The 26,638-nt window shown below is 45.8% G+C and overlaps 1 long non-coding RNA gene across 1 annotated transcript in view; it reads right to left on the bottom strand.

Annotated features, from left to right (window-relative positions):
* Positions 1–21,845, bottom strand: part of LOC103348678 (uncharacterized) — a 181,396-nt gene extending 159,551 nt beyond the window's left edge. Inside the window, exon 1 of the long non-coding RNA XR_016230999.1 lies at positions 21,360–21,845. This is a non-coding gene — a long non-coding RNA (uncharacterized LOC103348678). The remainder of the gene's footprint in view (positions 1–21,359) is intronic.
* Positions 21,846–26,638: the final 4,793 nt, after the last annotated feature.

Below are 26,638 nucleotides of genomic sequence, written 5' to 3'. Positions count from 1 at the left end.
TCTCATATGCTTGTTGCTCTGGTCAGCAGAGACCCAGGAGATGGAAGCATCACCTGATGTGGAACAAAATCTAATGCATCCACTGGCCAAGCAACCAGTGCCATTTCGTGCATTTCACTATGCCAAGTAGGGAGGCCTCCCTGGACCAGCCAGCAGGCCCGAGTTGCACAACACTAGCAGCCACTGGCAGCAAAGAAAAGGAGTTGCTGAATGTTAGCATGTCCCACCAGACTGGCCCAGGGAGGTTTTTTTTTAAAAAAATGTTTATTTATGTTCATATACTTGAAAGATAGAGAGAGAGGAGGGGAGGGGAAAGAGAGAGACAGAGAGAGAGAGAGAGAGAGCGCGCCCCAGCGCACAATCTTCCATCCACAGTTCACTCCCCAAATTCCTACAACAGCAAGACTAGATCAGGTTGAAGCCAGGAACCAAGAACTCCATCTGGGTTTCCCACATGGGCGTCAGGGGCCCAAGCACTTGGTCATCACCTGCTGCTTCCAGGTGTATGAGCAGGGAGCTGGAACAGAAGCAGAGGAGCTGAGACTTAAACCAGGCACTCTGATATGGACACCGATGTCCTAAGCAACAGCTTAACCTGTTGCCACACAACACCTCCCCCAAGGCCCTCAGAGACGTTTAAAATGCAGATTTCCAGGCCCTACCCCCAGAGATGCTAGGACAACCAATCTGAGAGAAAGGCTGGGAATCTGTTCTTGATTATGCTCAGCTGACTCAGGTGCAAAGACAGTATGGGGGACCACTGACCCAGAAATTCAAGAAACATAAATGACAGGCAAATCACTTTATTCACCAAATTCTAATTTCTGGCAGTTTTAAAGATATGTGGCCACACTGGGGACAGAAGAGAAATGACCTTGGAATGTGAACTCAAACAGCAATGGTAACTATTCACTTTGGCTGACCTTTGTACAAGTGACAGCGACTTTGGGAAGAGAGCATAAAATTGTGGAGTGTGAAGCCTAAAATTGGATGGAATGACAGATGAATGCTGCATGTCTCGAAGGCGCTCCCAGGAAGCCTTGCGTGGGGGGCCTGCTGCTCGCTCCGCATTCCCGGGCTCCAGCTCCCCTCCCCCAGCTCTCCCTACGCCCCTGAGTAGAAGTGCTTTCAGCAGCAAGATGACACTTCAAAAATCAAATGGAAGCTGAAAAACTACTTTTCTGGTTAGCATCTGTGTGGCAATATGTTTACTGCCTCAATGCAGCCCTAAGCAACTGCCAAGAAAGCCAAAAAGAGGGCAAGAACTCTCTTCATCTAATTACTTCGGCAGAAGAAAAATGTGTTAATTAACTGACCTTAATAATTCATATATATATATATATATCCGAACCAAGGGATCATTAGACTTGCATGCAAGGCCTGGCATCTGCAGGAAGGATCACTCTGATGGTCTCGGGGATCGCCACGCTCCAGAGCAGGGATCTATTTCTATTTTTGTATTCTCAAGAACAAATCTGCAGCCTCCAAAATGATTGAAGAACCTTTTTGCAAATTACAGGTTTGCTGTAATCCCTTGATTCTTCCAATTTCCTCAGCCCCTCCAGGGGGCAGGAAGTATTTTTAGAATCACAACAACCTAACACATTAATTGGATTTCATTATGCCGGCTGCTGATTGCAACATTATACAGTAGAGGGGAATGTGTCTGTGTGTGTCCTCCACCGACTTCCAAATCAGGGAGAGGAGGGGAAACAGCGAGGCTGGCTTTTCTAGGGAGTTAATAGAATCATTAAAATCACAGTTCCCTATCAAATATGCAACTGCACGGAAAGCAGCCAAGAATCGCGTCTCGGCCTTTTGGCTAAGATCGAGCGGGGAAACCAGCCAAGAAAGTTGCTCACGGGGCCTCAGCTTTTGAAGTCAGCCTAAGGAAGAGGAGGGAGGAGGAGGATGATATTCCTGAAGATAGTGGACCTCCTAGATCCACTGTTCACATTTGTCTTCCTGGGGTCCTGGAGGAGGAGGGTGGAGACCCCCATTCAGTCCACAGACAGGAAGGAGGAAATGAGTCGTGGCGCATTTGCAATGAGACAGTCATTCTCCAAAAGCACGCAGGAAAACAGTGGCACTGGCAGCGTTCACTGAGAAGCATGCTGATGGACGCTGGGAGTCTATTTGATGGAGGACAAGCAAGAATGGTGTACAGAGGATGGCAGAGGGGCTCTGGCCAGTCAGCAAGACAATGTGGTGGCGGTGGTGAGACAAGGCAGCTGGCCATGGTGGGAGGGGAGGGACACCTGCCCTTGGCAGTGTCTCTATCTATCAGCTAAAGCTGTCACTACACTATGTAGGTCACAGCTGAGCCCCAGAACCAGCAGCAGGGCCAGGGGTGTCAGCTACACAGCAAGGGGACCCTTGCCAGAGGCTGAGTTAGAGGTGGAAATGGACCGATTCCTGACCCTAAACCCTGACCCCTGGGTTGAAACACACCTCTCTCTAGTTCTTAAATTGAAGTCTCAATCCCTATCAGCACTCTGAATCTGACCTCATCTGGAATAGATTTGTTACAAATGTAATTAGCTAAGATGATTCCATACTAGAATTGAGTGGGCCAATCATTCAATACCACTGGTTTCTCTATGGGACCAGCATTGTGGTGTAGCAGGTAAAGCCACCACCTGCAACACCATCCCATTTGGGAACCAGTTCAAGTCCCGTCTGCTCCACTTCCAATCCAGCTCCCTGCTAATGACCTGGGAAAAGTGGCAGAAGACAGCTGTACCCACATGAAAAACCTGAAAGCTCCCGACTCCTGGCTCCTGCCTGGCCCAGCCCAGGCCGGTGTGGCCATGTGGGGCCATAGTCTCTCCCTCTTTCCTTGCAACTCTTTCAAATAAATAAACTACTCTTTAAAAAAAAAAAGTGTGACATGGTAGTTAATACAGAATACAAAACAATGTATATGAACAAAACAGACATCTTGTGATATAATTGTTATTTTAGCCCTTGTTTATACTCCTGTGGAAATGTGATCTTCCTATTTTTTATTTTTTGAATATTATGGTTAGTAGTGAATTAAGCCTGTAATTATAGAGTGGATTAAAATTAATTATGTTTTGGCAAAAATTAAAGAAAATAAAAGGAGGCCGGCACCACGGCTCAATAGGCTAATCCTCCGCGTAGCAGTGCCGGCACCCAAGGTTCTAGTCCCGGTGGGCGCGCCGGAGTCTGTCCCAGTTGCCCCTCTTCCAGGCCAGCTCTCTGCTGTAGCCAGGGAGTGCAGTGGAGGATGGCCCAAGTCCTTGGGCCTTGCACCCCATGGGAGACCAGGAGAAGCACCTGGCTCCTGCCATCGGATCAGCACGGTGCGCCGGCCGCAGCGCGCCGGCCGCGGCGGCCATTGGAGGGTGAACCAGCGGCAAAGGAAGACCTTTCTCTCTGTCTCTCTCTCTCACTGTCCACTCTGCCTGTCAAAAAATAAAAAAAAAGAAAAGAAAAGAAGGAGATTAAAGGAGTGACATAGGATTGTAACTATGAGAAACATGAAATCTGTTCTCTCTATATTAATAAAAATTTAAAAACACAACAGTGCCATGTGAAGGAACAGACATGCACACCAGGAAAACGCCTTGTGAAGACTGGAGTTACAGCTACAAGCCAAGATCCACCCTGAAGCTAGGGACACATGCTTTGCCAGCACCCTTAGAGGGCACACGGCCCCAGTGACACCTTGACTTCAGCCTTCCCCCTCCAGAACTGGAGACGAGTTTCTGTAGTTCCCATGTGAGTTTACGGTTCTCTGTGACAGAAGCCCTAGCCCCCTAAGCCACTGGGCCAAGGAAGACCGTCTGAGCAGGAGCCCCTGGCTAATGCTGAGCCTGTTTCTCCACCTGTGCTGTAGAATTGCTGGGCTAAAGCCTATTGGCAGGGTCGTCTCATGGACAGAGAGAGGTGATGCTGGTAATAGGGTCATCTCCATGCCTGGCACACAGTGGATCAGCTGCTGTTACGGGGCTGCAGAACCACACTGGCCGAAGCAGGGGATGCGTTCATCCCTCATGGCCTTTCCCCACCAGGTTTTGCTCTGTGCACAGCAGCAATTATAACGCACATTTCCTGGCATGATGGCTGAAGTCATTTATCTGGACAGCTGAGACACAAAATCATGCCTCCCTTCAAGTCCCACTCCCATGCTGTTGCTTCAGTAAGCCACTCCTGACATCAAATCCTCGCAGACCCTCTCCCTGCACCTCCCTCTCTCCCTGCATCTCCACACATGTCCACCCACACCCTTTGTTCTGTGAGAGATGCCTTCTCCTTCATTCACCTCACTGGCCCAGCTCTCAGTCTTCCTTACTCACAAGGTGCCCCCCTTTCTTACCCAATGCCCATTCTCATCCTACATTCACCTCAAAGACAAGACACCTATCCAAACCCACACACAGCAAGGAAAACAGGAGGCAGGCTGCCACTCATACCTAACCATCACAAATGGCCTTTTAACCCTAACCCACCCTCCGCTGACTAAAATAAGCCTTTAAACACAGACTGAGGGGCTGAAGTTTTGGTACAGTGGGTTAAGCCATCACCCACAACACCAGCATCCCAGGTGGGTGCTAGTTGGATTCCCAATTGCTCCACTTCAGATCTAGCTACCTGCTAACGAGCCTGAGAAAGCAACAGATGGCTCAAGTGCTTGAGCTCCTACCACCCGTGCCAGAGACCCATATGGAGTTCTTGGCTCCTGGCTTCAGCCTGGAAGCTCTCTGTCTGTGTCGTTCCCTCTTTGTAACTTTACCATTCAAATAAATAAATATTTAAAAAAAAAAAAAGAAAGAAAGAAAGAAAAACACGAGACTGAATCACATTGCTCCAACCTCTCCTGATTGCTCCCCCAGGAGCTGCCTCCACATCCTGCACAAGACACAGCACTGCATGACAGCAAACTCTGCATACAGCACAGTTGAAGAGAGAGAGCTGGGGACCAGCGTTGTGGCCTAGCAGGTAAAGCCACCACTTGCAACACCGCTGGCATCCCATACGGGTGCCAGTTTGAGTCCCAATTACTCCACTTTTGATCCAGATCCCTGCTAATGTGGCTGGGAAGCAGTAAGGGACAACCCAAGTGCTAGGGCCCCTGCTCCCTTGTGAGCAACCGGGAAGAGTTCCTGCTCCTGGCTTCGGTCTGGCCCAGGCCTGGCCATTGCAGCCATCTGGGGAGTGAATGAGTGGATGGAGGATCTCTGGCTCTGGCTCTGGCTCTGACTCTCTGTAACTGGGCCTTTCAAATAAAATAAAAGAAATCTTAAAAACTCAAATAAAATCTATTCTAAAGAAGATAGGGAGACAGAGAAATAGTGAAATATCTTGGGGCCCCTGGTCTTCATTGCCCTGCACCAGTGTCTAGCAGACAACCCTGGGAAAGGCAGAGGTAGAGCCCCAATAATTCTTCTGTGACCACATAGAAGAGAAGCCACCACACCCCATAGTCCTGCCCTTCCTCCTCCACCAAGCAAATGGAATCACTGTGAGTCAGCATTGGAGGATTTTCCCCTCCCTTGTTTTAGAAGCAGCACCCAAACGGGGGTGGTGTCAAGTGCAGCAGTGCACAGTGTGTGGCGAGGGAAGCTTTCCTAACTCTTTGCCATCGCCTTCACAGTAGACAGCTCTATTTTTGCCTGCCAGAACCTCTGTTTCTTTTGAGGAATTGTTCCTTCTGTTCCATACAAGGCTCCTGAGGTAATCACACAAAATCCCACACATACAGAAGCAAACATTGACCTTTACTGGGCCACTCATAGTATCTCGTTGTCCAGGCAACAGTGATTTGTGTGAAGCAGGCATGTGACTGAAGGTGCACCAGAGTTTGTCCCTACGTTGACTTAAAGACACAGGGCAAGAGAAGTGCCTCCTGTCCCTGGGCTTGCTAAACTGCAAGGATTTCTCCATGGGGCCTTCACTAACCACCTTCCTCCCACATTAAGAGAGCCTGCCTACAGGAAGAGGACAGCTCCCAGAGGGTGGGGAGAGACGAGAGGCTGACAGAGGCCCTGGCCGAGTCATAGCCATGTCACCAGGGCCCCAGTCAAGCTAAACAACAACCACTTCACTCCAGGTCCTCGGCTTCCCAATTGCAGGAGCCCCTTTTATTTAACACAGTAACAACTGGGGTCCTGCCACGTGCAACCAGAATTGATTGGTTTTGTAGTTGGCGTTGGTTCTACGTTACTGGTTGTTTAATATTCTGATAATCACTGCTGATTTCAGAAGCAAACAATTCCTGACTCAACAGAATGGATAGATGATAGTACTATCCAGACTGAGGGTTGGCATCCTGGGTACCCTGTGGATTCCCTGTGGCTGCCTCTTTGGAATCCTCTTTTCCCAACTCTCCTCCCTCAACAGAAGAGTGAGACAAGAACTGAAAACTCTTGCCCCATCCTGAGATGTAAGAAGAGCAGTACGGGCTGAATTAAGCTCTTTGTTCCCTATCACCTTGACTTGGTCTCTGGCTAGATGTTCCTCCCAAGAAAAGATGTAGGACCACACCAACACATGCCATGAGGATACTGGAGAAGTAACTTGGAAGAGTCAGGTCAAGGAAGATAAAAAAATGACTGTGTAGAAGCACAGAAGTCTCCAAGAAAGAGCAAGCTCTCTGGAAGACAGCACTGTCCACATAAGGACAAATATAGTTTTCCCCTTCTATGGGGGCTGACATAGGAGTGGAGGTTGGGGTGGTCTGATTAACCTAGTGCTATGGATTGACTTGTATCCTTCTCCTGCCAAGCTTCATGCATTGACTCCTAAGCTCTGTTACAGTATTTGATGTTGGGGCCTTTGGGAGGGAATTAGGTTTTAGATGATGTCTTGAGTGTGGGACTTCATAATGGGATGGATGCCCTTATAAGAAGAGATTCCAGAAATCTCTCTCCCTCCATCTCCCCTCTCTCCTTTCCCACCAACTGAGGATACAGTGAGAATATGGTCATCTAAAACCCAGGAAAAGGGCCCTCACCAGAAACCATTCATGCTAGCCTCCTTGACTTTGGACTTCTAGCCTCCACAACCATAAGAAAATAACATTCTATTGTTTAAGCCACCCCATTTATATTTTGTTTTGCCAGCCAAGCTCACTCAGACATCGAAACCAAGAACCTAGCAGAGTGCATAGGGTTTCTGAAGGAATGAAGGAACCTGAAATGTTGAGAGGACAAGCCAAGAAGGAGAAGGTAGGGTATGCTCAGAGAATTTTAATAACCATCCCAGCTTCCCCAGCAATTGATGTCATATCAATGATAGTTGTTGTTGACTCTACAACATCCTTCCAAGCATGCAGGAATTTCTGCCCCAGCAAGATCTTCTGCAACTCCTCAGGAGTCCCCAAAAGCCACGTCCGATTTCCTCACAGAGCTATTAAAAGATGTCCCTAGACACCAGCCTCTGCTATTCCACCTTTCCCTGTGGCCCCTGCACAGTCTGTCCTCCATCCCACTGATTTCATTCCTCAAGGAGTCAACTCTCGGGACTGCACACAGTGTTAATGGCTGTGGGCCTTGATTACAGTCACTTGAGAAAAGTTGAGGGCTCTCCATGAATCTAGGGAGAAGGGCCAAGTGTCCACTCCACAGCTTCTGTACAGATTGGCCCATCCTGTCCCTTGATTGCCACACTCCGGGCCAGGTTGGCTCTTACATCTCAGATAAAAAGTCCCCCTACCTTTGCCCAGAGCAGAGGGCTGCTTGTATTTATACTGAGGAACCCTCCACTGACTCTGCAACTAAAGTCCTGGTCCCAGGGAAGGTGTTGTAGCACAACACCACCACTTGCAATAACCCCATCCCATACTGCAGTGCTGGGTTAAGACCCAGCTGCTCCACTTCTAACACAGTTTCCTCCTGATGTGCCTGAGAAAGCAATGGAAGATGGCCCAAATACTTGGGCCCCTGCCACCCATGTGGGAGATCTGGAAGAAGCTCCTGGCTTCTTCCATCTGGCCTAGAACTGGCTGGAGGGCAATTTGGGGAGTGAACCAGTAGATGGAAGATCTCTGTCTCTGCCTTCCAAATAAATAAATCTTTAAAAAATAAAGATTTGGTTCCATGGGACTCTACTCACTAAGAAGACAATGTCATATAGACAGAGGCAAACAGACATGCCCATGAGAAAGCGACCACTCATCTCCATAGGCCAGATGGAGTTGCACCTCTGTTCTAGTCTAGACCTTATAATACAGCTGCACAGCTACCCATTTGATTCCATTATCTTGAAACTTGTGAAATTTCCATTCAAGTGACTGGGGGAACAGTTGAGTGTGTGTGTGTGTGGGGGGGGGGGGTGCTTGGCAGGGCACAGCACAGATGTGGACAGTAGCAAGTTGCCTGGAGAAAGTGTGTGCAAGAGACTGACCACCGCAATATGGGGATGCCAGCTAATCCCAGGGACCAGATACACCAAGCTGTTGGCCAGGATCAATATGAAAGTTCCCCACCACTCTTCAAATGGCTATACTGGACTTTCCAGGCCTCCTTTAAACAGGCTGCCCACCTCAAGGTTCTGCCAAGGTTATGGAGTGTTTCAAGAAGACATCTATTTTCCCCACTGTGGCAGCCTCTTAGCTGGCCCATGCCTACCAGGGAGGTGCACATTCAACAACAGGAGCATTTTCCATCTCTCATGGGAATGAAAGGAAATGTATTGTTTCTTTCAGGTTCCAACAAGGAAAAGGAAAGAAACTCCCTTGCCTGATGCTCCCGTCTATGGTGCTGCCTCCCTGAGAGTGCCTCTGTGTTTGTCTTCCAGCCCCAGGAACATCTGTTTGGGGCTTTGCAGTGTCCTGTTTCCATCCCTGGCTTTGGCTCTTACTTGCTTTGCAGTTTTGCTGCCATCATCAGGAAGGCTCTGGGCAGAATCAGTGGCAATCCAGTGGCAACAGAAACCAGAGGCTCTAGGGTCTTGGGCAAGTTTTCTTGGTAGGGAAAACACAAGAAGCAGATGCATAACCCAGGGGAGGCTTCTTAGCTCTGCTAATCCCCAAAGCATCTTCACAAAAAAAAAAATTAGAGGCAAATTTAGACTGGTGCTAGGTAAGGGATATTTCAGACTGAAAGATTATGAAACTACTAGGAAAATGGACATCTGCAAGTTACTGAGAGGAGCCAGTCTGAGACATGTTCTCCATGGACTCAGCCAAGATTCAACAGTGTGACAGATACCAAGAGAGATGGCATTACATACTGAAATAGGGGCAAGAATACCCTATGGCAAATAAGCCCCACCAATGTCATTTATTGATCAGAAAATCCTTCACAATGATAAGGGAAATAGAACTTCCTTACAAGGTGATAGAACAGCCCCAACGTGGTGACAGCTGTATCAGTGGAGGCATTATGAAGCGCGGTTCTCCAGCAGTGTCTGGTAGTGGGAGGGACTCTTCGGGGCTCATTTTCTAATCTGAGACTCACCAGGAGGGTCAGTAGTGGTTCCTGATGCTCTGGAACTCTATATGGGCCTTTTTCTGGGATTTTTTGATACAACTGCCCTTGTCCCCTCTGCCTCGCCTCCCCAGCTCCCCAGCCACTGCTGCCATTCTGAGGTCAGTTCACATTGTTGGATCACGGCCAGTATCTCAATCCCAAAAACTGAACTCGTGAACATCCTCCTCTCTTATTGTCCTTCCAGTGCAGGCTACTTCTTGGTTTCATTTCTGAGTATAGCCCCTCTGTTCTCTCAGTCTCCCAGCTGTCAAACCACTGAATTATGTTTATATTAACTGCATCCCTAATCCTATTGTATGGCAAAGAATTAACTTAGCTCAAGGAGAAACCAAGTTTTACCCTTGGCTCCTACAAGTCAGTCTCCAGGCTCTTACAATGCCCTGCCTAAGAAGGCATTTGTTTTTCTGGGGGCTGTGGGCCACACCAGATGATCTAGCAGTATGATTTACAGTGGAGGTTGTGTATCACATGGTATTGGTTTCAACTCCAGAGGGGCTAGAGACCAATGTCAGCCATGCAGGTGGTCAACCACGTCTACATGATCAAGCCCCAGTAGAAACTGGACACCAAGGGGTAGGTTAGCCTCCCTGGTTGCAGTGCCCCCTGTATGTTGTCACACTTCATGGCCAGGAGGGGCTGACACTGTCGATGACTGCACCAGTACAGGACAACAGCAAGCTCTGCATTTGAAACTCCCTAGATTCTACCCCACGTGCATTTTCCCTTGGCTGACTTCCATCTTTATGTTTCCACTATAATAAACCCCAACAGTGAGCTAGCAACTCAGTGAGTCCTGGAAGTTTGTCTAGTAAATTATCAAACCTAAGGGTGGTCTTGCTCCTAGCACTTAAACTTGCAATTAGCGCCAGAAATAAGGGCAGTTTTTGGGGTTGGCACTGTGGCACAGCAGGTTAAGCTACCATCTGCAGTGCTGGCATCACATATGAGTACAGTTAGAGTCCTGACTGTTCTATTTCTTATCCACCTCTTTGCTAATGTAGCTGGAAAAAGCAGCAGAAGATGACCCAAGTGCCTGGGTACCTGCAGCTACATGGCAGACCATATGAAGCTCCTGGGTTCAGCCTGGCCCTGCCATGGTCGTTATGGCCATTTGGAGAGTAAACCAGCAGATGGAAGATTTCCGTCTCTCCCTCTGTCTCTCTGTAATTCTGACTCTCAAATACGTAAATATTTGAAGGAAGGAAGGCAAGAAGGCAAGAAGGCAAGAAGGCAGGAAGGCAGAAAGGCAGGTAGGCAGGTAGGCAGGAATGCAGGGTACAAGCAGCCTTTTGGACAATGCCCTAACTGCACTCCCACCTTCGCCAGAACCTACAACAGAGCTGGCACCTGGGGTTGTTTGATCTGTGACAATCTAAAGGGGAGATTAGGGCAGGAGCTAGACAAGGGTCAAATTTTTAATCCAGCATCTAGGATATAGCAATTGCTTAATAATCCCTTTCTATTTTTTTTTTAAGATTTGCTTATTTATTTGAAAGTCAGAATGACAGAGAGGAGAGACCTAGAGAAAGATCCTCCATCTGCTGGTTCAAACCCTAAATGCCCACAGCAGCAAGGGCTGGACCAGTCCAAAGCCAGATGCTGTCATCAGCAGAAAACTGGATCAGAAGCATAGTGTAGCTGCCAGGCAATTTGATGTTGGATGCCAATTTCCCAAGCAGCAGTTTAACAAACTGTATCACCACACCCAGCCCAATAATTCCTTTTTTTTTAGATTTGTTTATTTGGAAGGCAAGGCAATAGAAAGGGGGAGAGACAGAGAGATCTTCTATCATCTGGTTCACTTCCCAAAAATGCCCCCAAAAGGCAGGGCTGAGCCAAGCAGAAGCCAGAAGCTAGGAACTCCAACCCACATGGATGGTTGGGTCCCAAGTACTTAGGCCATCATCCATTGCTTTCCCAGGGTTCTGCATTATAGAAGCAGAACAGCTAGGACTTGAATTGGCACTCCAATATGGGATAATAACATCACAAACAGCAGCTTAACCCACTTTGTAAACCTACTGGCCCCAACAATTCCTTTGTAAATTAATGAAATAGCCATGTGTTCAGCTAAGGCCAAATAGCAAGTGAAATATGTGGCTCAAACATTTCTGTAAGTTTTCTTTAATAAAACTTGCAGAAATATGCAAGTTAACACTGTGATGGAGAAGCAGGAAAAGAAACCTTATCAGTGAAATTTAACAAAGACAAAGCTCAGCTAGGTGGGTGCTGGTTGATGTGAGTGTTATTTCCTCTTACAGTTACCAGTTTCATATAAGAGATTCTGCCTCATGCTCTGGAGTCAAAAAGCACCAATGGGAAGCTTTAGACCTACATATTCAACTGTCCACTGGACCTCTTCTCTTGTGTAGAGCAGTGGGGACTGTTGTGATTGTTAAGGATGAGATACAAAGTAAAATTTCTGCTATACTTTAAAAAATCACTCTGGTTATGTGCAAAGAACAGATTGGAGGGGACTAAGAGAAGATAATTAGGCAGGAAGTTGAAAACCAGAAGATCTGCTAGCCAGAAGTTGTAAGCCTGTTGAGAGATGGTGGTGATCTGCTGAAGAAATAGATTGGGAATAGAGAGAGGATACGGGTGTAGGGGTGGGAAGTATTATCACGTGGTGCTTATCAGCTTTCCCACCCATAAGCCTCCTCTCTCCAGTGTTCCCTCATCTCAGTGAACAGTTCTCTCATCGGCCCATGATCCCAAACCAGAAAACTGGCTGCCACCCTTGACCCCTCCGTTTCATCCAACTATCACCAACTCCACTTGATTCTTTTTCTAAATATGAGGAATCTGCCCACAAATTTCAAGGAAACAGATTTAAAAAGGTTTTTTTGGTGCAAAAATATTTTGAAACCCATGCATAGTTTTTTTCATACTATACATTTCTTGCAAACTTTTTGAAGTTCCCACCCCTACACCCGTATCCTCTCTCTATTCCCAATCTATTTCTTCAGCAGATCACCACCATCTCTCAACAGGCTTACAACTTCTGGCTAGCAGATCTTCTGGTTTTCAACTTCCTGCCTAATTATCTTCTCTTAGTCCCCTCCAATCTGTTCTTTGCACATAACCAGAGTGATTTTTTAAAGTATAGCAGAAATTTTACTTTGTATCTCATCCTTAACAATCACAACAGTCCCCACTGCTCTACACAACCTCTCTCACAGCCTCACCACCTATCCAGCCTTATCATTCACCACTACCTTCATATCTGCGATGCCCCACCTAATCTGTGCTCTGTCTCCTTCCTCATGACCTTAGGCATCTACCCATCCTACTCCTGCCTGGAAAACCACTGCCTTCTTTGCCTAACTAATTCCTACACAGCCATTATGTCAGCTCAGAGTTCGATTCTTCTGGAAAGTATTCTGTAGCATATTGGGTTTCCCAAAGATGGCCACACTCCCTCTCTCATCCCACATACCCTTTGGAGCCCAGAGCTGCCCATGTAAAGGATGCAGCGATCCAGAGTCTGTCATGTTGTGAGGATGCTCTGGTCACATGGAGAGACCATGTGCAGGTGCTCATGTTGATAGATCTCTGCCCAGGTGCCTGTCAGACATGTGAGTGAAGATACTTCCCATGACTCCAGCCCCCAGCCATTTCAGTCCTCCTAGATGAGGTCCCAGGCACAGTGGATCCCAAATTCTTGGTCCACACTTTTTATAAGGAAAATAAACTGGTAATAATATTATAGCACTAGGTTTTGGAGCAGTCTGTTACCCAGCACCAGAAATTGTTCTACCTTCCTTGAGTACCAAGGTGTGGATTAGGCTCCCATTCACCAGACTTCCACGGCATTTTGGACCTTTCCCATCTTGATTTCCTTTCTAAATTCTTGCAACTCACTCATCCCTACCACCCACTTGATATTACATCTGTGGAAGCAAAAAAAAATTTCATTTTTGTATGTAAATCGGTATCCCCAGCACACCACGCAGCAGGCACTGAATTAAAATCCTCAATAAGGCAGTGCCAGGACAGCACCAGAAGGCTTGCCAAAAGCTCACCACCACAGAGACAACCAGTCCAGAACCTGCCCCCAGCAAATCAGATGTGTTGCCTCCTGGTAGGAAGGCACCTCTCATTAGAGTGGGAGTTAGCAAGGCTGAAGCCCAATCCCCATCGTACAACTGTCTTTCACTGTGTGAATTTTTCATCAAAGGAAGACAAGTGCTGCACAGGAAGAGAGAGCCAGATAGCAGAAAGGTTAAGAGGTCAGGGCTGTGCCTCTAGATGGGGAATTATACTGTGAGTTTAGACCACAAAGGGACTCTGGGAGAGAAACAATGTCTGGCTGACCTTTATCTAAGGCCTGGAATTAATTATTAATCATAGAGCCTGACCCAATCTATTGAGGCTCAAGCAGAATACTGATTTCAAAAGTGGCCTTTACAGTGCTTGAAAGATCTAGGGAGAAGGGTCAGAGTGTCACACAGGGGAAATGATGAAAGGAAGATTAATTTACCAAGTAAGAGAAGAGAAAGGAGTCAAGCTTTTATGCAGAGAAACTAGAAGGAAACATAAAAACGTTAAAAACCAAGGAGTTTCATTTTGTTTCCTGATTGGAATTAGGTATAATGGATTAGAAATGTGTCTTGCCATATGGAAAGTTATTACTGTCGGTACAACAACATTTACATAAATCAGACAAGGGAGGCTGAGTATTGGACTGAAGATTTCTTTAGAAGGAAACTATAAATTCAATTATTTAAAAAAACTATTTTGACAGTAAAGAATGATGCTATGTAACTTTCCTCTCATGTCACCTCCCTGAATTCTTTTTCAAAGCACTTATAAAAAAAGGAAGTAACTAACTGACAAATATAAGAGTGATATAATTTCTACAAGAATCTTTTTTATAATAAAGAGAACTGGGGTCTCATAAAGATTGAAATAGTTCTTTAAAATTGAAAGTAAAAATTTTAGTCATTGTTAAGTATGTAATACATACATAATATAACAGATATATAGGGCTATATAATACAAACTAGTCTCTAAGGGTGTACTTTTGATGTCCAATTTTTTCTGAAAATTAAAAATCTTTGTTTTCTTTTGGACCTGCTTCAAGAATAGCATTAGGAATAATTTTCTGTGTTTGTATCAAGAAGAAAAAAATCTATGCCATCGGTGTATGGTGTTATTACGGTCACTTTCTATTTTAATTCAACTCATCTTAATTAAGTAACTTCCCTCCTCCCAACATTTTCAGACCTATGAGCATGGCAAAATTCTACCACCTAGTGGAAAAATTCTCCACTGTTTAAATACACCTCAGAATTTAGAACACATTAGTTGTTAGTCAGTAGATACACACATACATCACTTTTAAAATGTTCTTTTAAGGGAATGAGCTATTAAAACACATTTAATTAATGGAAAATTGTGTAACTTTCAGTCCCAAAGACTACCGCCATGCTGCCATTTCTGTATAGACAGTAGCGACTAAGCTTTGGGATCTTCTTTCATGTGTCTACTTTTCCGTATTAACTTAGTGTTGATAACATCAAGATCTAGGCATGGGTGGGTGACATCGGCAGGATTTTAATCTCCTGCACGTGGTAAGTGTGATAGATTCACAGCCCTATCTGTCTACGGCAGTCCCTGACACTGGGTCACATCTCTTCTCTTCCCTCAAGTCTCGAACAGGGCCCCCTTCTTTCAGGACATCTGAAGTTGCATTTTTTATACTGAGTAGACAATAATTCTATGTTCATTCATGGGTGTGGATTTTTCAATGCTTTGTTTACTTTGATGACCACATCATAGGCAGTCATCTTAGGGGTCAAAGCCTGCCTTAGAAATGATACAGTAAGGATCTAAGGCAACACAGAAGAGAAGGGAAAGAAAACAGGCTGGAGTCAAAAAGTCAAAAATCACAATAGAATAAAGTGTATAAATAAGTATGCCACAAGAATAATTTAAGTACTATCATGGATTATAGACACATAATGTGTATTATAGTTTCTGATCACTCAGATAAGCTGTAGAAATTCACCATATCATCCATCAAATAATCTTGAGTGCAAAGGCAGAATTCCTGGTTAAATAAAACTCTAATGGGGTAGAATTTCTGATCCTAGCACAAAAATCAAAATCCAAGGGTCAGTTAATATGAAGCCAACAAATGTTGAGAAATAGACACAAAAATCAATCAAGATTCAACTAAAGTTGACTGCTAAAACAATTAAAACTAAAAGAGTACAAAGAAAGTAAATATACTAAACAGATATGGAACAAAATTTGGAAAGAGGGAGTGCCAAGCGTGTTATGTGTTAGGAACCAATTATGTGAAAAGAGTTTGGATGTAATTTGGATCATAACAAGCATTGGAGGGTTGGCAAACCATCCACTGCTCTGCTTGTCCCCTACAACTGTTAGTCCAGCACTGCTTATGCACCACAGTAGTAGAAGTATCTATGACACTGCACTCCATTGTAAGTGCTTTATTTGATGGGAAAGAGATGAAAGTCGGAGGGAACCCAAAGGAAACTAAAATGGCCACAGACATGCAATTTGTGAAGACCATCTACAGGAGGTAAAGTTCGAAAATCCGGGAGCAGGCAATTGGCCTATCAGTTAAGACACCCTTGTCCCATATCAGAGTACTTGGGCTTGAGTCCCATCTCCAATCCCTTCTCCAGCTTCCTGCTAAAGCACACCCCAGAGGACAGCAAGGGATGGTTCAAGTATTTGGGTTCCTGCCTCCCACATGGCTGACCTGGATGGAGTTAAAGGCTCCTGCCTTTTGCTTGGTCCAGCTCTACACATTGTGGCATGTGGGAGTCAACCAATGGATGAGAGTTTTGCCTCTCTGCCCATGTCACCCTCACTCCCTCTGAAATGAATTATTTATTTCAAGGAATAATGTGGAAAATAGGATTAAGAGAGAACAAAGCAAAGAAATAAGGACACATGGATGAAATCTACTCATAAAGCTATGATCTTTCAATTTCCTTTCAGAAAGGATGAGAAGGCAACAAAGTAATTAAACCATGAGAAATCATAACACAGAAACTTCCAGAGTCTTGAGTAAAACATAAGAAGGTGCTGTGATACAAGGAATAGAATCCAGCTTTATGAAGAAGAGAAAGCTTGCTGCCTGGTATTTCTCTTTCTAAACTTCATGAGTCAGGCAGTGAGCTGAACCCTGCAGAAAATGCCAGAAACACACAAACTTCTTGTCTGCAATATTCTTATAGTCTCAAAAGCAGGGTGGTTTCATGGAGCTAAACCTGAGAGATGGCCCAAGATCTTGTGGTTGATTTAATGCTTTTCCTCATCGTCTTGAAATCCTTAGCAATGTATAAACAAAGGGCTTCGTTTTTGTTTCTCACCGGGCCCCGCAAATCACCTAGCTGATTCTTCACTAAACTCAGACTGCAAAAAATTTTACTACTGGGGCCAGCACCGTGGCGCATCAAGTAAAGCCTCCGCCTGCAATCCTAGCATCCCACATGGGCACCAGTTTGATTCCAGGCTGCTCCGCTTCCAATCCAGCACCCTGCTAATGTGCGTGGGAAAGCAGTAGAAGATGGTCCAACTTCTTGGGCCCCTGAAACCATGTGAGAGTCCCAGAAGAAGTTCCTGGATGCCGGCTTCTGTTTCAGATAATCCCAGCCCTGGCTGTTGCAGCCATTCAGGGAATGAACAAGCAGATGGAAGACCTTTCTCTCTCTATTCCTCCCTCTCTAACTGTAGCTCTGCCTTGAAAATAAATAAATAAATCTTTTTTTACAAAACAGTATTTTACTACTATTGGCAAATGTCTTTTTGCCACATCTAAAATCACAACCCTGGAGAGCAGAAAGCCAGAACAAGAACAATCCTATCCCTTCCTTTCTCTCCCAGACCCCCTTTCTGTCTTGCCTTCTGAATGAGATGTCCCCCTACCCTTCCCCCAGTATCTCATGCCAGGACAACAGCCCAAGTGTGAGGAGAATGTGTCCAACAGCAGAGGCTGCCTCATCAGAGTCCACTAAACAATGGATCCTGCACACAGGTCACTGTATGTTAATAAAGTTTTTTGGTCAGTTGACATCTCTAATCTTTCCAGATTTTCTTCTTTTATTTACAATTTCTATTTATATAATGTGAACAAATTTCATGTATTTCATATATACAGGTTTAAGAGCATAGTGATACTTCCCTTCCTCCCACTCATGTTCCTTATCATTTCAATTTTTTTTAAAGATTTTATTGATTTATTTGAGAGGTAGAGTTATAGACAGTGAGAGGAAGAGACAGAGAGAAAGCCCCTCCCTCTGTTGGTTCACTCCCCAAATGGCCACAATGGCCAGAGCTGCGCCAATCTGAAGCCAGGGGCCAGAAGCCTCCTCCCAATCTCCCACGTGGGTGCAGGGGCCCAAGCACCCAGGCCATCTTCTACTGCTTTCCCAGGACACAGCAGAGAGCTGGATTGGAAGAGGAGCAGCCAGGACTAGAACCGGCCCCCATATGGGATGCTATCCTTTCAATTTTCACAATGACATTCTTTCAATTAATTTTATAATGATAAGCTATGTAAAGAATTCAGCAAATAGTAAGAAGAAAAATGCACTGTTCTTCAACAGTAGAGACAAGGGCTATAAACGATAATCAGCTCTCAAAATGTAAATTTCACACATTACATTTTTGTACTCTATTAGTTACCACAGATCAGGGATAACATTTTGAAAGGTAGACTAAGAGGGGGGAGAGAGAGAGAGAAAGAGGGAAGGAGGGGGGCGAGAGGAGAGAGAGAGAGAGAGAGAGAGAGAGAGAGAGAAAACGCTTCCATCCACTGGTTCACTCCCCAAATGGCTGCAACAGTCAGAGCTGAGCCAGGCCGAAGCCAGCAGCCTGGAACATTATCCAGATCTTCCACATGAGCCGCAGGGGTCCAAGTATTTGGGACATCATCTGTTGCTTTCTCGGACACATTACAGGGAACTGGACGCGAAGAGGAAAATCCAGGACTCAAACCAGTGCTCGGATATGGCATGCAGGTGTCTCAGTCACCACAACACACCACAATGCTGGCCCCAATCTTTCCAGATTAAATCACCTTTCTTAATGTGGAATCCATAATCCACACTTGATGAGCAAAGAGATAAATTAGCAAGTAAGAGCAGACCTTCAAGGCCTAGGAGAATTACAGATTTTTTTTAAATCACCAAACAATATTAGTAAGCAGGAAATTGTAGAAAATAAACACACAGATATGGATCCATTACCATTAGGTGTGGTTCTTGCTCTTTTATTCAGACAGGCCTCCACTCTGGCAGATACTCCAAGGCACTGAGGACTCTGGCATGATTGAGACAGGCATGGGCTCTACCCTCATGGTAGAGAAAGCCCAGAGGAAAGGCCAGACGCTATGCTAAACATTTCACAAACACGCACTCTCCTTCCAAGCACATTATGACGTCAATGACTGTCACCCCCATTTTTAGAGAGGAGAAACTCAGATGGAAAGAAGTCGTTTCCTTACAAAAGGCACACAGGTGTGCAGAAACACCTGATTTTAAGCTGATGCCAAGGCTTGCCTGGTACCTAGAAATATTAGGATAGTTCTTCCTGAGGAGATAAAATAAAACTGTTGAGAGGATATGTATGAGAAGACTGGATCTCCAAGGAAACATGGTGAAACAGGTATGCAAAAGGGCTTCCCAGGGCAGGCTGTATGGCTCAGGGGTTAAATCACTGCTTAGGACATCAGCATCCCATAATAGAGTACCTGCCTGGTTAAGTCCCATCCAGCTCCCTGCTAATGTGCCTGGAAAACAGTGAATGATGGCTCAAGTATATGAGTTCCTACCACTCACATGGGAGACCTGGATGGAATTCCTGGCTTCCGGCTTCAGCCCCCAGCTGCTGTGGCCATTTGAGAATAAACCAGTAGATGGAAGAACTGTCTCTCTTTCTCACTTACCGTGTGTGTGTGTGTGTGTGTGTGTGTGAGAGAGAGAGAGAGAGAGAGACTCTGCCTTTCAAATAAATAAAGAAATCTTGAGAAAAATAAAGCATGTAGAAAAAGAAAGCATGGCTCTCCCAAACAGAAGGTGTGGTATGAAATAAAGCTATTACAATGGACATCTCATGCTGCTAGGATCTTCAAAGCGGGATTTGGGAACTATTAAACATTTTTACTAGGTAGAGCAATGGACCCACATATTTAGAAAGATTATTCTAATGACTTTATGGAATGAAGACTTGAAAGAGACAAACCTAGAATCTGGGAGACTCCAGTGGAAGACTATTATAATCACCTGGACAAAACGCAATTTTAAGAGGCATTGAAGAGGCAATTAGAGCAAAAGAGATTCCAGAGGAAAACAGAACAGAAGCCCTGGGGTAATGGAAAGAAAACCAAGAGCTCATCCAGAGGTCAAAGGAGTGAAGGGTCATGAAGGAAATGATCGATGATGTGAAAAACAAGTGGTCCATTTAGAAACATTTGAGAACTGGGTGTTGAATCTCACAATAGGGTCTTCACCCAAGATAGCTTCAGTCCACAGGTGGAGGTAAAGGGCAGACTGTAGCAGGTGTTTGATGTAGGCAGGTATATGGGATAAAATTGATTATGTTTGTGAGCTGGAAGACCATGCCTTCACTAAGCTCCAGTGTGATCTCATGCCCCTACCTGACCACACCTGTGTGTCCACCTGCCAATCAGACTAATTAACCACTCCCCTTTGGAAGTGGCTTAAAGGCCTGAAACACGGTGGGCTGGCCCTTTGGCCCTTTTTGCCATTATGGACCTTTGTTGCCCCATGCCTTCCGGTCTCATGGCCTTCATGCAGCGGTGATAAGCTGTTAATAGTTGCTCAGAACCAAACACTTGCTGCATGTGGCTTTGGGCCTGCTTTCTGCTTGGTAAGGATTCCAACTTAATTTCCAGACTTTCCCTTCTCTCTTAGATTAGATTAACGCCCTCACTCTCCTATGCATTTCTCTCACTGAATAAAAAGCTTAAAACTCATCATGTTGCCTGGTTTATTTGTGCCAGTATTCAGAAGTCTTCTCTGAATATGTGGCAAGAGCCCACATGGCTCATTAATATTTTGGATTATTAATAAGCAGATCAATAACAGGTTGAAGAACGGGTGGGAAATTAAACACTAAGAAGCAGTGAGTGCAACCTACCATTTTGAGGAGTCCAGACACAACAAAGTGTAAGAAAAAGATAGTGGCTGGTAGAAGAGAAAGTTTTATCAGAATGAAGCAGACTTACATGGGTATCAACAGCAAAAGGGGAGCTAGTGGAAAGGAACTAATTGACCAGAAAGGTTATGGTCCCAGGAGATTGGAATCAAGGGTAGAGGGCAGATCTTCAAAGGCAGTTCACCTGGAGCTGAGTGTTGAGGAAAGACTAAAGGCAGAGTTGTGAGAGTATTCAGTTCTACAGAAAGGAGCCCTCCTGGCGGCTTCAGTAGGCTCTCTGAAGATAGCATTACCAACTGTCCCAGTTCACCTGGGATGGAGGCTTCCCAGGACAACGCTCAGCTTATGGTCTGCTCTGGGAGTTGCCCTCCTCCCCCTAAAGCTTTCTGGCTCTGATCCTCTGGGCTGCAAAATCAGGCATTAACCATGCCTTCTTTCTTATCCTGCCATTGTGTGACAGGCTTGTCTTCCAGCTTAAGGGTAAGTCCCCTGAGGAAAGCACACCCACGGGTTAAAGACCCCAGAGCTAAAGAAGTCCTGTTGCTTCATGAGAAATACTCCCCAGCAGGGGCCTTTGAACCAGGAGCAGACAGACCCTTCCAAAGAAATTTCTGAACGCAAAACAGCTATCTGTCCCTCGCTAAGGCCAGCAGGAAACCTCTCCTTGGCCTCAGACTCTGCTTTCCCCTTCTTTCTGCAAATAACAAAAATAACAGTCACTGTCAATAATTGTGTACTTACCAAGTGTTAGGCATCCATTTGTTCAATCTCCACATCAAGCTGGTGAGGCAGCACTATGTCCGCAGTATAGTTAGGCAACCAAGGCTCAGGAAAGGTAGATAACTTAGCCAAGGCAGACAGGTTGTGAACAGCACAGCCAGATTCAAAAGCAGGTGCTTCAAGGCCAAAGTCCACGGTTTTCAGCACCATCAGTCTGTCTTCCGGCCTAGTGACCAGTTTCCCCATGCAACATTCACGGAACCTTCAGTATCTCACACACATCTCTCACCTTTCGTTGAAAATGACATCCTTCCTCCTGAAATAAAAAGCTGCCACCGGATGGCCGCTCTGGCCGGAGCTGTGCTGATCCAAAGCCAGGAGTCAGGAGCTTCTTCTGGGTCTCCCATGCAGGTGTAGGGGCCCAAGCATTTGGGCCATCCTCTACTGCTTTCCCAGGCTATAGCAGAGCTGGATCAGAAGAGGAGCAGCCGGGACACAAACCAGCGTGCATATGGGATGCCAGTGCCGCGGGCAGAGGCTTAGCCTACTTTGCCATAGCACTGGCTCCTTCAGAGGTTGCTAATGTCTTTTGCAATCGCTACCTTTTTCTAGGAAACTATTTTTGTAAGTTTTGTAGGAAACTATTTTTGAGTCCCTAAATGGAATTTACAGTAACTTAGAAGTTAACCCCAACTCATCAATATTTTTTAAAGATCTATTTATTTGAAATAGAGTTACAGAGACAGGTGGAGACAAAGAGAGAGAAAGAGATCTTCCAGGCCGGCGCCATGGCTCACTAAGCTAATCCTCCGCCTTGCGGCGCTGGCACACAGGGTTCTAGTCCCGGTCGGGGCGCCGGATTCTGCCCCGGTTGCCCCCCTTCCAGGCCAGCTCTCTGCTGTGGCCAGGGAGTGCAATGGAGGATGGCCCAAGTCCTTGGGCCCTGCACCCCGTGGGAGACCAGGAGAAGTACCTGGCTCCTGCCTTCGGATCAGCACGGTGCGCCGGCCGCGGCGGCCATTGGAGGGTGAACCAGCGGCAAAGGAAGACCTTTCTCTCTGTCTCTCTCTCTCACTGTCCACTCTGCCTGTCAATAAATAAATAAAAAAGAGAGATCTTCCATCCACTAGTTCATTCCCCAAATGGCCACAACGGCCAGAGCTGAGCTGAACTGAAGCCAGGAGCTCCTTCCAGGTCTCCCACGTGGGCACAGGGGCCCAGATTCTCGGGCCATCTTCCAGTGCTTTCCCAGATGCAATAGCAGGCAGCTGGACTGGAAGTGGAGGAGCCAGGACTGGATCTGGTGCCCATATGGGATGCTGGTGCTGCAGGCTGGAGCTTTAACCTGCTGCACCACAGCGCCGGCCCCCAAACTCATCAATATTAAAGAAATCTGCTAAGTTGGCAGGTAGGGGGAGATGCAGAATAAGAGTGTAATCTGGAAATATTTAAGATTATTTTATGGCATGAAAGCTTAGACATGGTTAGCATTTGAGAAGCCATGATGAAAGTAGTAATCATTTTTTTCTTTTGTTTGGTCTGCTCCATTTGTTCATCAGAAAATAAATGCTCTGCAACTGCAGCATGCCACATTCAGAAAAAACATTCCTGGGGCTGGCGCCACGGCGCACTAGGTTGGTCCTCTGCCTGCAGCGCCAGCATTCCATATGGGCACCGGGTTCTGGTCTCAGTTGCTCCTCTTCCAGTCCAGCTCTCTGCTGTGGCCTGGGAAGGCGGTGGAGGATGGCCCAGGTGCTTGGGCCCCTGCACCTACATGGGAGACCGAGAAAAGACACCTGGCTGCTGGCTTTGGATCGGCATAGCTCCGGCCATTGCAGCCATTTAGGGTGTGAACCATCGGATGGAAGACCTTTCTCTTTGTCTCTCTCACTGTTTGTAACTCTACCTGTCAAATAAATAAATAAAAAATCTTTAAAAAAAATAAAAAACATTCTTTATGGATTAAGCTTATTACAATTTCTGTCTTTGAGGATTCATGCATGAATAATGAATTATGCTTTAAAATTTAAAAGAGATCAAGAGTTAAAGGATGCCAAGAAATAAAGAAAAAGTGGGGTCATGCCATCCTCATCCTAAATTCAGTCCTGACTCTCACAGTCTATTCGCTGTTCACCTATTAGACACATGAGAAGACTTGAGACACTTCAGCCCTACAGGCAGGCTCTATATTTCATACCATGGCTGCTTTCTCTACCCTCACACACCTTCCCAGCATACTGTCCACATTGCTGGCCAAAAAGCAAATGTCTATGGAAAAATGCCCACATGTTCTATTAGCAATATCAACCTTCAAGGGAAAAAAATAGATAATAAGTGAAATAAAAGTAAAAGTTTCCTTTCCTTCTGACCAATTATGTGACTTCTTATAGGTCATGCTTGATATCTCTTAGGTAGTGAGAGAAATTCAGTGAGAGAAATTCAGTGATAACACAAGTTTTGTCCCAATGGACATTTTTGCAAAGAAAGAAAATGCAACTGCAATTTTTATTCTCATCACTGTTGTAAGGGTCATTCTACATTGCATGAGAACTAAGTGAGTCATGGCTTACTCTACTGCTTTGCATTGCTTCTCACATGGGAAGAATAAATCACTTGCCTCTGTTCATGGTCCATTTATATTGCTGACTTCAGTTGATTAATTGCTGAATATTTTGATATTGACTATATTTTAAATTCTACTAGCCCTGAGGAGTAGCATTGTTTCTAAGTCACTTACAGCTGTTACGTCAAAGGGCAAAGACACCTGACCACTCCTAGACTTCATTCTCAATCCTTAGGGAGCATCTGCCCTCTCCTGTTGAGGGACCTACAAAACATCCTCAGTGAGACACTCAGGACAGGATGCCCCTCACAGGAGACTGGATGGATCCTGGCATAGCTGAGGGGAAGGGGCTCAGGTGGAGCTTAAGCCAAGCACAACTGAGGAGGTCAGGACATGGGAGACAGAAGGTAAGGGAACGGGAAATGGGAAAACTAAGACAGGCAAAGGCAGAAGTGGGTGACCACATTCTTTTGAAGATGTTTGTGATTATTTGTGTTGCCTGATATTAAAGTGGTCAGATGGCCCCCTTCTTTCATATCCAACAGACATTCATTTAATCTTTTAGTGACTTGTACATAATACAGAGGCTGAAGGGCTTCCTACCAACTTCCCTGCTCCCACCAGCAATACCATGCTCCACATAACAGAGGAAAATCCTAAAAGTCAGGGAGGTAAAGGAACATGCTCCAGCTGGCACTGTGGCTAGCAAGTTAAGCTGCCACCAGCAGTGCCGGCTTCCCATATGGGCACTGGTTCAAGTCCCAGCTGTTCCATTTCAGATCCAGCTCTTTGCTATTGCACCTGGTAAAGCAGCAGAAGATGGCCCAAATGCTTGCCACCCTGCACCCACCTGGGAGACCTGGAGGAAGCTCCTGGCTCCTAACTTTGGCCTGGCCCAGCCCCAGCCATTGTGTGTATTTGGGGAGTGAAACAGCAGATGGAAGATCTCTCTGTCTCTCCTCTCTCTATTGTAACTCTGCCTTTCAAATAAATAATCTTAAAAGAAAAAAAAAAAAGAAAATGCTCAAGACAACAGGGTTACTTGTATATGGATCCAGAATCCAACTCAGGTTACTCCAAACTCATTATTTGTCCAGGCACTTGACTGACCACCATAACCATCATAGCAGCTGTTTTAGAACAAGAATTGTCAATCCCACCCTCACCTGCTAGGTCAAGACCTCTGAGGGCATGGAGAACTGCTGTCTCCAGATTATGGTTCCAGATCATTACTAAGGTCTTAAATTTGTCTCTTGTATGACTGGATAAGCAGCTGTTTGGAGAGGAGACCACACCTTTCCTCCCCATGGGTCCTCTGCAGTGTCCAGCACAGCACAGCCCCGCCCACACTACTGGACACAGCATGTATTTGTTAAATGCATTCCATTTCTCCAGTATTTTTATCAATTTTTAAAAAATTATTCTCATCTTGATCATAAGTAGCATTTTGGTAATATTTTCAATAATATTTCTCCTATTGTAAAAATTCATTTCAGTAATATTTCCCTATAAAACTTACTGAAATGTTTTTATTTTTACCAAATAAGAGGTTCCAAAGGTTCCAAAGAGAACACTTTCATATTTCTTTTTTACAAGAAAGATATATTTTTATTTATTGGAAAGACAGAGTTACAGAGAGAGAGGAAGAGACAGAGACAAAGAGAGAGATCATCCATCCACTGGTTTACTTCCTAAACGGCCACACCAAGAGCCAGGAACTCCAATGTGGCAAGGCCCCAAGTACTTGGTCCATCTTCCACTGCCTTCCCAGGTGCATTAGCAGGAAGGTGGATCAGAAGTAGAGCAGCCGGGACTCTGACTGGCACTCATGTGGGATGCAGGCATTGCAGGCAGCAGCTTAACCTGCTGCACCACAAAGCTGGCTCCCATCATCGCCATGTTCTGTTGTTATGAAATCTACTTCCTGACTCTGTAGAAAGACAGCTTCCAGTCCTAAGGCTCTTTCTTCTTTTCATAGCCCCTTTTGGACAAAGTCATTCACAGAGGAAACAGATTATCAGACTTTTCTGATGATCTAGTGTCGCTCCCCGTCTTCGTGGAGGAACGACACAGGACCCTGCGCTGTTCTTTTGTCTGCTCGGCCTTCCCCGGGTTTGCTGCTGGTTCTTCCCGGGTTGGCTACCGTCCCTCCACCTCTGTGGAAGGGCGGTTCCCCCTGCCACCTTCCCCACTTCCGCGGGGGAGCGGCACACCGCCGGCCGGCTCTCTCGGGGGCTGCACAGGTGTTCCTTCAGATAGATGTTCCCCTTAGATGTTCCTCGTGCATGCTGTCTCTCTCCTCCTTTATAGTCCTCCTCCACCAATCCCAACTCGGCTGCCCACACGCCGAGCACGCTGCTCTCCTCCAATCAGGAGCAGGATCATCTCCTGGAGGTCATCACTCAAGTTGGCAAGAGGCAGCTGCGGAGAAGCTGTTTTCTCCTCTCCCAGCGCCATATTGTGGGAGAGCAGATGCATAGAATAAGTCTTAATTCCAGTAACTCAGTCCAGTCCGGGTTGCTCCCCACAATTCTAGTTCTTTTGCTAATCCTTCTCTACTAAATATAAATAAAGTCATTATTTTTACTGGAATAAAATTATTTTTTTTTACAGGCAGAGTGGACAGTGAGAGAGAGAGAGAGAGACAGAGAGAAAGGTCTTCCTTTGCTGTTGGTTCACCCTCCAATGGCCGGCGCACCGCGCTGATCCGAAGCCAGGAGCCAGGTGCTTCTCCTGG

The sequence above is a fragment of the Oryctolagus cuniculus genome, chromosome 3 (genome assembly GCF_051225735.1).
Source record: "Oryctolagus cuniculus isolate XC-2025 breed Fujian yellow rabbit chromosome 3, ASM5122573v1, whole genome shotgun sequence".
Taxonomy (NCBI): Eukaryota; Metazoa; Chordata; class Mammalia; order Lagomorpha; family Leporidae; genus Oryctolagus; species Oryctolagus cuniculus.
Note: the sequence above shows the minus strand (reverse complement) of the source record. Positions and strands in the feature narration are given on the sequence as shown.